This window comes from Scyliorhinus torazame, chromosome 1 (assembly GCF_047496885.1).
Source record: "Scyliorhinus torazame isolate Kashiwa2021f chromosome 1, sScyTor2.1, whole genome shotgun sequence".
In the NCBI taxonomy this organism is placed as follows: Eukaryota; Metazoa; Chordata; class Chondrichthyes; order Carcharhiniformes; family Scyliorhinidae; genus Scyliorhinus; species Scyliorhinus torazame.
The window spans coordinates 75139875-75154534 of record NC_092707.1 but is presented as its reverse complement, the minus strand read 5'-3'; positions in this window follow the sequence as shown (position 1 = coordinate 75154534).

The following is a 14660-nucleotide window of genomic DNA, read 5'->3' as shown; positions in this document are numbered from 1 at the left end:
ACGATACAGCGGAGTAAGCTGCCATCGGGGCTATGGGCTTCAACACCATTTTTCTCACCACTCTGCCACCCATCATTTTCCCCCCTCCTTGCTTACGATGCTGAGTCCAATTGCAGGACCATCACTTGCGCAGAGGGCACAGAGGAAGATTGTGTGAGGAAGAATAAACTCCTTTGAGCGAATTCGTCTGAATTCCCTCCATGGACAGTAGCAAGAATATTTACAGATTTTAACGTAAATACATTTTCCTAGTTTGCCTTACCAATACTTACTAAAATACAGCACAGTTGCAATTACAACACTTGAATTTTTTCCGGGTGTCTGTAACAATAAGCAATTCCCATGCTTAAAATAAACGCCTCAGCCTGTACCCTCTGTATTTAATCACTATGAGAGTTGCTGATTGGCTTGTACACTGCAGACTAATGACTGCTTTCACTTAATTACAGCTGACCAGAACTTGAACTACTCATTTCATTTTCTGAATCTGTATATCGTGCTTTTCTTTTGCCAACACAGTACGTCTAAAAATCCTAATGCTGTCGGCTGATGCTGACAGGCAGAACTTCAGCCAAGTGGGACTTCAACCAAGCAAAACCTATCCCGTCAGTCATGAAGGAAGCACTGCAAATAATTGCAATTGTGTTAGCAAACGTTATGAGTGTTGAAGTAACCAGTTCACCAAATAATGTTAATCTGGGAGGCTGAATGTTTCACTTTCCTACCAAAGTTTGATGCTGCAACGTACAATGACATTATCCATGTGACTGACTTGGCTTGACATAATTATTTCTGATCGGGTAAGCTTAGCTGTTCATTCCACATTCATCAAGAAGTACAATTAAATCTTTTTCCCCCATTTCACTCAGTGAACCAGAAAATCCCTGATCCAGAAGCGATATTTTACAGGGGCTGTTGTAGCAGTGGATGAGGTAGAGCCAGGCGGACGAATCGCACCTCTTTGGACACAAGAGGTCTGTCTTCAACCACAGTAGCATTGGAGGCAGTTACACTGGTAACGCCGCGGGGCACCCGCAGCCCTTTGCTCATCAGATACCTTGTCCCCTCAGAGGGACTGTGGAGGCAGGTGATAACGAGAGAGCCTCCTGAGCACAGGCCCCCTGAGCATTATTTCTCATCCTTGCTGAGGGAGGGGGCTCTCTAGCTGGGGCTGCAACTGGCATCGATCTTCTGGCGCCGTCGTGGCGGGACAAACCGCGGGAGATTCGGCAGTCAGACTAAACTCCAATAACTTCCGGCAGGGCCTGACAATCTCAGCGGTGGGCAGGGCCGGCAAACCCCACCCTATGGCTGTGATAAGAACATAAGAACTAGGAGCAGGAGTAGGCCATCTGGCCCCTCGAGCCTGCTCCGCCATTCAATGAGATCATGGCTGATCTTTTGTGGACTCAGCTCCACCCGAACACCATAACCCTTAATCCCTTTATTCTTAAAAAAACTATCTATCTTTATCTTAAAAACATTTAATGAAGGAGCCTCTACTGCTTCACTGGGCAAGGAATTCCATAGATTCACAACCCTTTGGGTGAAGAAGTTCCTCCTAAACTCAGTCCTAAATCTACTTCCCCTTATTTTGAGGCTATGCCCCCTAGTTCTGCTTTCACCCGCCAGTGGAAACAACCTGCCCGCATCTATCCTATCTATTCCCTTCATAATCTTATATGTTTCTATAAGATCCCCCCTCATCCTTCTAAATTCCAACGAGTACAGTCCCAGTCTACTCAACCTCTCCTCGTAATCCAACCCCTTCAGCTCTGGGATTAACCTAGTGAATCTCCTCTGCACACCCTCCAGTGCCAGTACGTCCTTTCTCAAGTAAGGAGACCAAAACTGAACACAATACTCCAGGTGTGGCCTCACTAACACCTTATACAATTGCAGCATAACCTCCCTAGTCTTAAACTCCATCCCTCTAGCAATGAAGGACAAAATTCCATTTGCCTTCTTAATCACCTGTTGCACCTGAAAACCAACTTTCTGCGACTCATGCACTAGCACACCCAGATCTCTCTGCACAGCAGCATGTTTTAATTTTTTATCATTTAAATAATAATCCCTTTTGCCGTTATTCTTACCAAAATGGATAACCTCACATTTGTCAACATTGTATTCCATCTGCCAGACACTAGCCCATTCACTTAGCCTGTCCAAATCCCTCTGCAGACTTCCAGTATCCTCTGCACTTTTTGCTTTACCATTTATCTTGGTGTCGTCTGCAAACTTGGACACATTGCCCTTGGTCCCCAACTCCAAATCATCTATGTAAATTGTGAACAGTTGTGGGCCCAACACTGATCCCTGAGGGACACCACTAGCTACTGATTGCCAACCAGAGAAACACCCATTAATCCCCACTCTTTGCTTTCTATTAATTAACCAATCCTCTATCCATGCTCCTACTTTCCCCTTAATGCCATGCATCTTTATCTTATGCAACAATCTTTTGTGTGGCACCTTGTCAAAGGCTTTCTGGAAATCCAGATATACCACATCCATTGGCTCCCCGTTATCTACCGCACTGTTAATGTCCTCAAAAAATTCCACTAAATTAGTTAGGCACGACCTGCCCTTTATGAACCCATGCTGCGTCTGTCCAATGGGACAATTTCCATCCAGATGCCTCGCTATTTCTTCCTTGATGATAGATTCCAGCATCTTCCCTACTACCGAAGTTAAGCTCACTGGCCTATAATTACCCACTTTCTGCCTACCTCCTTTTTTAAACAGTGGTGTCACGTTTGCCACGCCATCCGTGGTATTGGCGGCGCAGGCGGAAGATCGCTCTAGAATTGGGAAACGCGATCGCCCCGACCCTTTTCACGATGTCACAAGATTCACACCCAAAAAGAGTGTATAACTCATTTTAATCAATTTGTATTGATGTTAACGCTATTAGCGGCCCCCTGCCAAATGATCTCCCCTCACTAAATATCGGCGAGGTTCTATTCTGTATCGCAGCAAAGAAAACTGCGTACAATGGCTGATGGCCATTTTGAGAGTGACATCACGAGTGCGTTGACGTGCATTCGCTGTGGCCACGCCCACAGTGAAAAGAATTGTCCAGCAAAAGACAAACAATGTTCCAATTGTTGCAAGTTCAACCACTTTGCAGTAGTGTTATTTCTCAACAGCTTCTCCAGTAACCAAATTTAAAAAGTCCTGCAATGACTACAGAAGGATCCAAAGTGTTCAGAGTGAAGAAAAAAAAATCAAATATCTTAACTGATTTATCACCGTACACGCTAAAGGATACTTTCATGATTGAAGCAGTCACTAGGATTCATTTGTTGGAATGCAATGACAAACCAGTAGAAGAGCTCTCAAAGATAATTAAGGAGTGGATTGTATTATTAGAAATTAATGGAGAAGATATATCATTTAAAATTGATACAGGAGCACACGCAAATATTATCACTGAAAATTATTTAAAACAAGCTTATAGTGCACCGCTAATAAAGAAATCTACTTGTCGGCTGAACGATTACAATGGTAACTCTATAGTCACAAGAGGATCCTGCCGTCTCACTGTGAGAAATGGCGACATCGAAATGCCAATTGACTTTGAGATAGTGGAAGATAATAAGTCCTCGCTAATGTGGATGTTTGGGAGAAATTAAACCTAGTTGAAATGGTTCACACAACCAAGACTTCGACTGACCAACATGAAGAGCCATGGGAAGACTTTGTTGTTGCAGATACCTTATCCAGAGCTACCACTGATACTGACAAATCAGATACAGATATAGTACACATAGTGGAAGCATAAGCCTCGTTCATTGCCGAGATGCTCCAGTGTCTGACCAAAATCTACGCATAATGAAAACAGAAACAGAAAAGGATTTGACACTCTAGAGGGTGATGAAATATTTCAAAGAAGGATGGCCCAATGGATTTTGCTCTGCCTTTCGAAGTATCAAAGATAACCTCACAGTAATAGATGGCGTCCTACTCAAAGGAGATTGAGTAGTGATTTCTGCAAGCCTCCAACAAGGAATTCTGCAGCAGATTCACAAGGGTTATCAGGTTATAGAGAAATGTTGTAGATGGGAAAGAAAATCTGTATATTGGCCCATAATCAACAGAGATGTTGATCAATATGTACCAGAATGCACAATCTGCCAGATGCATCAGCCTGTACAGTGCACAGAAAGTATGGAGGAAACTGAACCCGTCACCAATCCATGGAACAAAGTTCGTATGGATTTGTTCTACTTTAAAGGTTGTGACTATCAAGTAATCATCGAATATTATTCCAACTATCCCAAGGTGATGACACTGAATGATTCGACAGCAAGATCTGTCATACGTGCATCAGAATTCATTTTTGCACCAAGATCGCACCTTTACACGTTGTCCCTGACCATGATCCTTGTTTCTCAAGCTGGGAGTGGACACAGTTTGCAGAGAAATACAACTTCAATCACATCACATTAAGCCCATGCTATCCTCAATCAAATGGCAAAGCAGAGAAGGCCTTAGGAATAATCAAAAAATTGTTCCATAAAGCAATTGATGACAACAAAGATCTTTCTTTGGCGTTGTTGACGCACAGAGCAACACCACTGTCATCTGAATTATCCCCTGCTCAGATGCTAATGGGTAGAAAAATTTGCACCACATTACCGGAGGTAACCATTCCAGATATGGATCATCAAGAGATACTCAACCGTATCAAATTAAGGAAAAATAAACAAAAAGAGGACTATGACAAACAAACAAAACCTCTACCGAGGTTGAAAGAAGGAGACTTTGTACGTATTCAAAATCCTGATGGTGGATGGCAACACATAGCTAAAGTTCTAAGACAAGTCACACCCAGATCATACTTAGACTGAACAAGGTTCTATGTTCAGACGAAACAGAAGAACACTGTTGCACATCAAACATCATGTTAAGTCTCAACCTCAAAACGTTATTGATCAAGATAATATCTTCAAGGACATTGACTTTCCCAATCCTTACTTGACACCAATACAACAAGAAGATATGGAAGATCAATTGCATACTTTGAAGACACTATTGAGAAGATCAACTAGAAAGAGAAGGCCACCAGACAAATTAAATTTGTAATGACTGTAATAATTATTCATTTATCATCAACAAAGTGATGTAACAGTTATTTGTAACTTAATGTAAAAAGTGATAACAAATTTATGATTAATACCAGCTCATGTAAAATAGAAATAATTTTTCTTTTCCAAAGAAAGGGGATGTGGGATTATCATAAATGTAAGAACTGCAAGGGTTAATGAAATGTCTAGATCAGTCACTAGATTCAGTACAAGTATACAAGACATTGATGCGAAGCCTTGTGGGGAGAGAGAAGTGAAGGAGTTAGCTAGAGACAGACTGAAGGAAAGACAGTGTGAGTAAGAGCAGATCATAGTTTATTATAGTGTAGAGATTAAATGAAATGAAATGAAAATCGCTTATTGTCACAAGTAGGCTTCAAATGAAGTTACTGTGAAAAACTCCTAGTTGCCACATGCCGGCGCCTGTTCGGGGAGGCTGGTATGGGAATTGAACCCCCGCTGCTGGCCTGCCTTGGTCTGATTAAAAGCCAGCTATTTAGCCCTGTGCTAGATAAATTGTAGGAGAGTGTAGATTTTATGTTAATTATCAACTGTATTATTTAGGAGTATGTATCAAATCCAAATTAGTAGTGTTAATAAATTTATAGATTTGTTCAAGTTAAAGCTATTTTGTGGGAGCAGTCAAAATGGCTTGCTGCTCCCTACCACCCACTGCAGAGGTGACCCGGCTGCAAAGGCCATTTTAAATTTAAACTTGGAAAGGTTAATGAGAGGGCGCCTCTATTTTGAAGCACCCTCTCTCTCACTTACCTCCCATGGCATCCTTCTGATGATTTTGAACCGAAAGGCTTCCTATAGGGCCTCCAACTTTGACAGCCCACCCTGTCATCCTTAATTGGACAGCGAGCCCGCTCTCTGGCCACTAATTGGCCGATCTGGAAAAATCACAATGAGTGATTGTTCTCCAAACAGTTAGGTCTTTCTAGCGCACATTTGAACCTGATGCTGGGGGTTCAGAAGTCCACGGGAATAATCTTGGCCATCGGCTCTGGTTTTAAAGAAATCATTCAGAATCTATATTATGTCCGATATGATACACTGTTATCAATCATGACACTGTTGTCGACCAACCATGAAATTTGAGGTTCGATTTAACAGGTCAAGTGGGTATCCACTCTCAAGCATTTTGTTACCATGACAACTTTTCCACCCTAAATGTTCTGCACTGGGTTTGCAGCATTTGAAAGCATTTCTCAGTTCAAATTCTCTGACAATTTTAAGAAGACAATATAATGGTAATCGATATACTAATCTATTGGCACCCTCTGCATCACTGTTGATCGGCTGATGTCCTGTAAGTTCAGAGTGAGGGGGAATGTCCTCAGAAAAGCATTAAATTACTTACTCGCTAAGAGTATGCAGAGTGGATGGGGCACCGTGGCAAAGTTGCTACCGGTTCCTGAGAGGCAAGGGGTGCTGGTAACACTGTGGGAAGCGCCAGGCCAACTCCCCGACGCTGTCCCATCAATAGGACCGAAAGCAGAGAGGCTGCCTCCTCTAAGGAGACAGGCAGCCAATTCTCTTTTTTGAAGGGCCAACTAGGGTTTATTTACCAAGGCATCGGCATTTTGGGGGTTGAACCCTTGGCATCCAGGGGGGGGGGGGGGTGCGGGCACCAGTTAAATGGACCTCACAAGGCCAGGCTCAAAGACAAAATAATGGGGCCGAGGGTAGGAATGGCAGTCTCCGTGGTCCCAAAGGTCTCGTCAGTGCAGTTTCCCTTCCAATATTCAGCACTTGGCTCAGTTCCCAAGGACTCCTACAAATCTCTTCAGCAACCAATTCTCCAGAAGGCTTCAGAGCTTCTGGTCCTCTAATTGAGCTAGGAGCGTGAGTCGCCTGCCCAATGTTGTTAATTGAATGGTGGGGTCCACAGAGTGATATCTACAGGAACATTGCTGAGAAACCGACTTGCATTCCCAGTAATGGGATAAAAATGAAAGTTCAACGGAATTGTCTTCCCATGTCTGGATCTCTGTCTGCCAGTGTGAAAACATGTTGGTCCAGAACATATCTGGACCAACATGGTATACAAAAGTCAAGACTAATCATAAGGGCCAGTTACCGGACACTGGAGCACCACGTGCAGCACCGGATGGGTGGAGAGTCATCCACATAAGACCATAAGACAGAGGAGCAGAATTAGGCCACTCGGCCCATCGAGTCTGCTCCGCCATTCAAGCATGGCTGATATTTTTCTCATCCCCATTCTCCTGCCTTCTCCCCATAACCCCTGATCCCTTATTGATTAAAAATCTATCTATCTCTGTCTTAAAGACACTCAATGATTTGGTCTCCACAGCCTTCTGCGGCAAAGAGTTCCACAGATTCACCACTCTCTGGCTGAAAAAATTCCTCCTCATCTCTGTTTTAAAGGATCGTCCCTTTAGTCTGAGATTGTATCCTCTGCTTCTAGTTTTTCCTACAAATGGAAACATCATCTCCACGACGACTCTATCCAGGCCTGGCAGTATCCTGTAAGTTTCAATAAAATCCCCCCTCATCCATCTAAACTCCAACGAGTACAGACCCAGAGTCCTCAACCGTACCTCATGCGGCAAGCTCTTCATTGCAGAGATCATTCTTGTGAACCTCCTCTGGGCCCTTTCCAAAGCCAGCACATCCTTCCTTAGATTCTCACAATACTCCAAATGGGGTATGACCAGAGCCTTCTATAGCCTCAGAAGTACATCCCTGGTCTTGTACTCTAGCCCTCTCGACATGAATGCTAACATTGCATTTGCCTTCCTAACTGCCGACTGCACCTGCACATTAACCTTAAGAGAATCGTGAACAAGGACTCCCAAGTCCCTTTGTGTTTCTGATTTCCTAAGCATCTTCCCATTTAGAAAATATTCTGTGCCTCCATTTCTCCTTCCAAAGTGCATAACCTCACACTTTTCCATATTGTATTTCATCTGCCACTTCCTTGCCCACTCTACTAGCCGGTCCAAGTCCTACTGTAGCCCGCCTGCTTCCTCAATCCTACCTGCCCCTCTACAGATCTTTGTATCATCTGAAAACTTAGCAACAGTGCCTTCAGTTCCTTCCTCCAGATCATTAATGTATATTGTGAAAAGTTGTGGTCCCAGCACCAACCCCTGAGGTACACCACCAGTCACCGGCTGCCATCCTGAAAAAGACCCCTTTATCCTCACTCTCTGTCTTCTGCCAGTCAGCCAATCCTCTATCCATTCCAGGATCTTACCCTTAACTTATTTAACTCTCAACTTATTTAACAGTTTCCTATGCGGCACCTTGTCGAAGGCCTGCTGGAAATCTAAATAAATCATGTCCACTGGTTCTCCTTTGTCTAACTTCCTTGTTACTTCCTCAAAGAACTCTAACAGATTTGTCAGACATTTAAAAAAAAAAAAATTTAGAGTATCCAATTCATTTTTTCCAATTAAGGGGCAATTTAGCATGGCCAATCCACCTAGCTTGCACATTTTTGGGTTGTGGAGGTGAAATCCACGCAAACACGGGGAGAACGTGCAAACTCACATGGACAGTGACCCAAAGCCGGGATCGAACCTGGGATCTCAGCGCCGTGAGGCCACAGTGCTAACCCACTGCGCCACCGTGCTGCCCTAGATTTGTTAGACATGACCTCCCCTTGACGAAGCCGTGCTGACTCAGTCCTATTTTATCATGCACTTCCAACTACTCCGCAATCTCATCTTTAATAATGCACTCGACAATCTTATCAATGACCGAAGTCAGGCTAACTGGCCTATAATTTCCCATCTTCTGCCTCCCTTCCTTCTTAAACAGGGGTGTTACATTAGCCACTTTCCAGTCCTCTGGGACCCTTCCTGCCTCCAGTGATTCCTGAAAGATCACCACCAATGCCTCCACAATCTCCTGAGCTATCTCTTTTAGAACCCTGGGATGTAGTCCATCCGGTCCGGGTGATTTATCCACCTTCAGACCTTTCAGTTTCCCCAGAACCTTCTCCTTAGTAATGGTCACTGCACTCACCTCTGCCCTCGGTTCTCCTGGAGCTCTGGCATCCTACTGGTGTCTTCCACCGTGAAGACTGGTGCAAAGAAACTATTCAGTTCAACTGCCATTTCTTTGTTTCCTATTATTACTTCTCCAGCCACATTTTCCAGTGGTCCAATTTTTGCCTCTCTCTTACCTTTTATATATTGAAAATAACTGTTCCTATCTTCCTTTATATTACTAGCTAGTTTGCACTCATCTCCTCCCTCCTTATTGCTTTTTTAATTGTCCTCTGCTCGCTTTTAAAGGCTTCCCAATCCTCTGGCATCCCACTAATCCTCGCCATTTTGTATGCTTTTTCTTTAGCTTTTATGCTGTCCTTGACTTCCCACATCAGCCATGGATGCCTTGTCCTCCCCTTAGCATGTTTCCTCCTCCTTGGGAATAACTTCTGTTGTGCCTCCCGAATAACCCCCCAAAACTCCTGCCATTGCTGTTCCACTGTCTTCCCTGCTGGGCTCCTTTTCCAATCAACTCTGGCCAGCTCCTCCGTCATGTCTTTGTAGTTACCCTTATTTATTGTAATACCGTTACATCTGATTGCAGCTTTTCCCTCTCAACTGCAGGGTAAATTCCATGACATTGTGGTCATTGCTCCCGAAGGGTTACTTCACCTAAAGTTCCCTAATCAAGTCTGCCTCATTATACATCACTAAATCCAGAATTGCCTGTTCCTTAGTAGACTCTGTCACAAGCTGCTCCAAAAAACATCTCTTAGCCATTCCACAAATTCCTTTTCTTGGGATCCACTACGAACCTGATTTTCCCAGTCCACTTGCATATTGAAGTCCCCCGTGATTATTGTATTACTGCCTTTTTTACATGCCTTTTCTATCTCCTGATTTATTTTCTGCCCCACATCCTGACTACTGCTCGGGGGCCTGTACATAACTCCCATCAGGGTCTTTTTACCTTTGTGATTCCTCAACTCTACCCATAGATATTCTATGCCTCCTGATCCTATATTGCTCCTTGCTATCGATTTAACGTCATTCCTTACTAACAATGCACCCCCGCCCCTTTTGCCCATCTGCCTGTCCTTTCGATAGGACACATATCCTTGGATATTTAGATCCCAGCCCTGAAGCCCTTGCAGCCACGCCTCTGTGATGCCCACAACATCGTACCGGCCAATTTCAATGTGCGCAACAAGCTAATTTACCTTGTTCCATATACTGCGCGCATTGAGGTACATTTAGGATGTTTAGGAAAGGTATTAAGGGTTACCTATAGAGTATTGTATCTGTGGGGTTATGTGTGTTGGTGGTTGATTAGATGTTTACTGTGTGTTTATAAAATGTGAACTGGGTTCATAGAATGAACATTGTTTTGTTTTTAAAAATATGTTTAGTTCTCTCTTGCATCACACCTGTAGAGTGGGCCCTTGTGCTCCCCATAACCAAAATCTGTTAAAAGTTGTGGGTCAGGTGAACTCCATGATATACTTTGGAGTTTTCGAAACCCTGGCCCATAACAAATGTCATTTTGTGAAAATCACGAACAAATTAGTGAAACAGAATTTCGCTTTCACAAAGTCATGTTGATTCTGCTTGGCCAAATCCTGATTATCTAAGTATCCTGCTGTAACCTCCTTAATAATGGATTTTTGCACTTTCCCTATAACAGATTTTAGGCTAACTGGCCTATAGTTTCCTCATTTCTTGAATAAAGGCACTACATTAGCTCATTTCCAATCTGATGGCATTTTTCCAGAATTTAAGGAAATTTGGAAGTCATAACCAGTGCAACTGTTAGCTGTGTTGCCACTTATTTTAAGAACCAAGGATTCAGGCCAGTCCGTCCTTCTGAACCTTTTGGTCTAATAGTTGTGATGATCTGCATAAAACAATTCTGTATATAATGTTGTACACGACCTCCGACCAGCAGGTGGCAGTGTGGCAGTGTATCTCTACTATGCGGCTCTGTGACCCGAGGCAGTTGGGAGTAAGTCACGTTGGTAGATAGATGTATTTTGCAGTAGCTCTATAATAGTTAGTTAGTGTTAGTAATTTGTTATTTATTTATTCCAGTTATCTTTACCATGCAATTATTTCATAAAGGTGATGAATTTCTGTGGGCAGCTGAATATGAGAAGGATGTTCCACAATCCCTCATGATTGACAGAGTCGAAGGCCTTTGCGAGGAAAAATTTCCTCCTATCTCCCTTATCTATGTCCCTCAGAATGTTGCACAGTGATCCTTTCAATTTAATGCAATCCTTAACTTTCTTATATGGCCACAGATGGTGCATCTTTCTCAAAGAGCCTTTCTTTCTCACTGGGACAAATCATTTTTGAATTCTTTTATATCTCCTTAAAAAGTTTTCCACTGCAACTCTACTGCCCCATCTTTTAATCCAGATTCCCAGTTCATCTTCGCCAACTCTGCCTTCATACTCTCACAATTACCTTTATTTATGTTCAAAACATTTGTCATTGACCCACACTTCTCCATTTCAAACTGAACATGAAATGCTCATCATGTTGTGATCACTGTCACCCAGCGGCTCCATTGTTGAGGTCATTGATTAATCCTGCCTCGCTGCACATTATCAGGTCTAGAATAGCCTGTTCCATGATTGGCTTTAGAATGTGCTGCTCTAAGAAGTTGTCCCGAAACCACTCTACCACAGGAGGCAGTACCAGGGGGCAGTACCAGGGTCCTAGAGCAGTGCCAGGAGGACAGGGGCCAGGAGACAATGCCAGGGGTCAACTCTGGAGATCCCCATCGCAGATAGTTCCTCTTATCCATGGCGGTGTGGTTCCCCATGTCTGTGGGGAGAGGGAATCCCGTGTCTGTGGAGGGAGCAGAGGAGTATTGCCCCTGTGGAAGTTGGGGGGGGGGGGGGGAGAAATATATGTGTAAGTGGGGGAGGGGATAGTTCTTTTAAAAAAATCAGAGAATGCCCTTTAACAAATGTGGACCGGAACTCAGAATGTCCAGCATTGGCGGCTTTTTCCAGCCCCACCCTACCATCGTGACATATTGGACCACGTCTGCAGATTTTGTTTGCACCAAGTGCGGGATTATCTGGCGAGAGAAGCCAGCTGTGTGGCCGGCGAACTGCACGCTGGTTTTCTCGACTCAGCCAGCACTGTGGAAAAAATGAGAATATTCCGCCCACCATCTTACAAGTCTAACAGGCACTCATATTGTTTCTACTGTTTTGTTCCTGTTTTTCTCAAATCCAAGTTGGACCCTCTCATGGTGGCGGTGGGGCCGGAAAATGCAGCAAGCCTTTCAAAATTCATTAACTTCGGCGGAACCGGAAAATCCGCCGACGGGAGGGGCGTTAAACCCCACCCCCGCTCTTTCAACAAGGAATTTAGTTTGTTATTTCTTCAAGGTTTTGCTTTGTGGAAGCATGAAGCAGAGGAAATTACCAAGAATGGGTTAGAGTGTATTTGTTATAATGGCAGGAAAATAATGTGGTGAGTTTGCTCTTAACCTCCTTTATTTCTGAAATAATTGTGCACTATTTTAGTTTTGTCAATTCACGACAGCGTGATGAGAAAGTTGCACACGGAGTTTTAACAACACAAAGATGTTAACGCAAATGGCATTACCTCCATTGATCATATGTAAATCACACAAGATAATCTAACCACAGAATTGCAATACTCTTTGAAGAAAGTGTTGGCACGTACTTGAGGATTCAGTTTGAGTTCTTCGATGCTTTGTTTGGATTTGGCACAGGACATGGGATAATTTATAAGCAGGATTGGATTTATGGGAGCCTCACCAGCTAATTTGGGGTTGCCTTTAAGAGCTGATTTTTAAAAAATGGATATTCAGCTGCAGCTTACGTTCTGCATGTTTGAACACCGTGCTGTGCTCAAAGTCTGAGTGATTGCCAGCTGTTACCTTTTGTTCCCTCTGGTCCCAGCTGTGCAAAGGGACAGTTGCGTGCCTCACCGCAGCCTGGATGTATCTGACTGAAATTACCTTCATGCCACTTGTGTTGGTTGGCGTAAAAGGGCAAAATAAAGCTCGTAGCAGAATTATTTTTTAAAAGGGCCACAATGTGTCTGTTTGAGTGTTCTCCCCTCACAGCGTCAGCAGTTGCACACTGGAACTGTTGGAGTCTGAATTAAGTGTCAAGCTAATGGAGCAACAGACTTTCTGGGATTGACTTGCCTGGGCAAAGATTTCACCCATCCCTTGTACGAGCAGTGTTTTAATGGGACAGTGCTGGGAGTTCCTGTACTCCAGACAGCTGAACGAACCTCGTGCATAGAGTCACTGTTGGTATACCTAGCCAATGGATGCAACTTTAAATATTATATTTATTAAATAAAAGGTGAAGGGGATCAAAGGATATGGGTTTAAGGCGGAATCAGGCAATTGAGTTAGATGATCAGCTATAATCATAATGAATGGCGGAGCAGACTCGAAGGGCCAAATAGTCTATTTCTGCTCCTATTTTCTATGTTTCTATATCTAGAGAAAGCAATGGATGGCAGTAGCAGATTCAGCGGATCGTAAGGTTACATTTCATTCAATCAAAGGCACACATGTGCTGAGTTTCAACACCATTTGAGCATAGCTTATCTTGGTTAATTTTCGGTTATCTTGAATTCAGTTCCGGTCTCTTGTGCATTCTGAATTTTATAGCTACAGCCTTGGCACTTGGCGAAGCAGCGGAACTCGCACCCTCAACCTATTTGCTTTTTTCACTTCTCGCCCCTTCTTTTAGACACTCCCTGAATCCTATGGAGTGGTTAGCACTGTTGCTTCACAGTTCCAGGGTCCCAGGTTCGATTCCTGGCTTGGGTCATTGTCTGTGCAGAGTCTGCATGTTCTCCCCGTGTGTGCGTGGGTTTCCTCCAGGTGCTCCGGTTTCCTCCCCCAAGTTCCCAAAAGACGTGCTGTTAGGTAATTTGAATTCTCCCTCTGTGTACCCGAACAGGGGCCGGAATGTGGCGACTAGGAGCTTTTCACGGTAACTTAAATGCACTGTTAATGTAAGCCTACTTGTGACAATGAAGATTATTATTATTATGTTGACCACCTATCTTTTATCTCCTTGTGTGGAACCGTGCCAAATTTTATTCACTCATGCTCTTGCGAAGGACCTTTCTACATTATGACCACAATTTGAATTTATGTCATCCCATAGGAATAGCAAAACCTTGCAAGCCACTTAAGAAGAGCATAATTAGATAGGAAAAATGACACGGAACCACAGTGCCAGATTGGCACTGTTAGAGTGCCATTTGTACATCAACTTTTCTCAATCTATCACCATTTAAAAATACCCTGCCATTCTGTTTCTCCATCCAAAGCGGATAACTTCACATTTATCTGACAATAAGCGATTATTATTTTATACTGCCTCTATCATGTATTTGCCCGCTCACTCAACTTGGGTAAATCACCTTAAAGCCTCTTAAAATCCTCCTCATTACTCACATTCCCGCTAAGTTTCATGTCGTCAGCAAACTTGAAAATATCACATTTGGTTCCCTCATCCAAATCATTGATGTATATTGTGAATAAGTGGGTTCCAAGCCCTGATCCCTGCAGGACCCCAAAAGTCAC